Genomic DNA, 2,086 nt, shown 5'->3' with positions numbered 1-2,086 from the left:
GGTATTTTGTGTTCTTTTCTTGGCCATGTGCGCGTTTTTGCGGTACTCCAGCAATAAAACTCAAAGATACTTTGTTGATTATTTTTGTGTTTTGAATTTACATTTTTTAATAACTTGAAAAATAAACAGAAACTGGCGCGAAAACGTTTGTTTTCAATGTTTTTGTTTTTGAATTACTTATTTGCTTAGATTTTGCTTAGGAAAATAAGCGCTAAGCAAATAGGGCTTGTCCTCGTGTACTAGACAAGATTTCAGTTTATATTCGACGAAACAATGTTTTCGGTTTATGTGGGTTTCGTACGAAAACACAATGAAGCATTTTATTTTTTTATTATTACGATCGGTGTGTTTAGGAATTTTACAACTTCATAACTTCATAAATAAACATACAAAATATTGTTAAAAAATATCCAAAAATTTTGTTAGTTAATTATGTTCAGTTATGTTTATCTTTCTCATCTTCTACAACGCCCTATTTATTTATTAAAGTATATAAATACAGTCATCCCCCCTATAATGCGGTACCCTTACAACTCGTTTTCATATTACGCGATTTCAGTCCCCGGTATCCCCCGGATTTGTACAGTTCATAATTAGCTTCGCATAGCTTTGCACGTGTGTATACAGGGTATAAGGGAATACCGCTATAACGCAATAGATTGGTTCCGCGTTATAGGAGAAATTATTGTAAATATCTTAAGAATTAAGTAAAATACCTATATAAGTTAAATACAAACGTGTTTATTGAGTAGTTAAAAATATACAATTTATTTAAAATACCTTTATCATTGTTAAGGTTAGGTTAGGTTATACAGCCGATTTCTATGGAATCCACTAAGGCCTATTCGCCCATTGTGTTACCGTATAAAGAGAAAGAGTTTTAAAAAAACAAAGTTGTCAGATCCATTTAAATAATTTAAAATTATTGAACTTCAATGAAAAACAAATATATAAACGCCGTATACTTTTCGCCCAACTCATTTATATAAAACGTACAAGCATATGCATAATAAAAATAAATTAATCAAGCTAATAAAATTTATTTATTTCAAATAATATTAAATTTAATTGGAAATTTAATAGCAAACTATTTAACACAATAAGTATTAAATAAAACAAATACATAATTTTAAAATTAAAACAAAATTAAACATAATAAAATACTTTACCAATTAGCTTATAACATATATTAATAAAGTTTAGTAGAATTCACTAATTAGAGAAGGCACAATTGTATAAAATTAAAATATTTTTTCAACAATTTTTTTTATTATATAAAAAAAAAATAAAAATCTTTTATAAATAAATTTTAATAGGAAATGTCTATATTTATTAAATATTTTCTCCATTTAATTGCTGAATTTTTTATAGAAAAACTTGGTGGCCGATTAAGGCTAATTTGGGCTGACAAGTCCCCGTGACAGTTGCAGTTGCAATAAAAGTTGCACAAACAGCATTTTCAACTTTAAATTCATACAAAAAAAAAACACAAAATAAAGTAAAAAAATAGCTAAAAAGAAACCGATTTATCTGTTACATAGCAGAGCTAAATTTAGTCGTTCGTAACTTTGACTCCTCAGTAGATTTTTTCGCTCCCATCAAACTGAATTAAGCACAAATTAAATATAAACTTTTGCAGGTGTAATTTTTGGCATTTAACTCTTAAATAAAATGAAGCATATTTCAGACATAGAGAAGGATTAAAAATGACGTTAAAGTATTTTTCAGAATTTTTTCACAGAATCTAGAATTGAAGGCGCAACCTAATTAACTTAATGAAGTCATTAAAAAATTGTTCGCATTCTGCTTTGAAAAAGAAAATAAAGTATTTAAGGAAAAATGCTTTCAACTTTTTGTGTGACAAAGAATTTTTAAAATTAATTATTAATCTGCTGACTTATTAAAAAATATGTACTTTTTAATACTTAACGCAGTGATAATTAATACAATATAAAATATAATTTTCAAGGCAGTTGAAGCTTTTTGTTGACAGTTACCAAGCCGTACAAATTTCTTATGTTCATAATTATAATCACAATTAATTAGTATAAACATGGAAGTATGTAATAATAATCTATTTTAAGAC

The sequence above is a fragment of the Teleopsis dalmanni genome, chromosome 2 (genome assembly GCF_002237135.1).
Source record: "Teleopsis dalmanni isolate 2A chromosome 2, ASM223713v2, whole genome shotgun sequence".
NCBI classification, from domain to species: Eukaryota; Metazoa; Arthropoda; class Insecta; order Diptera; family Diopsidae; genus Teleopsis; species Teleopsis dalmanni.
The sequence above is the reverse complement of the archived record's forward strand: the minus strand, read 5'-3'. Positions refer to the sequence as shown.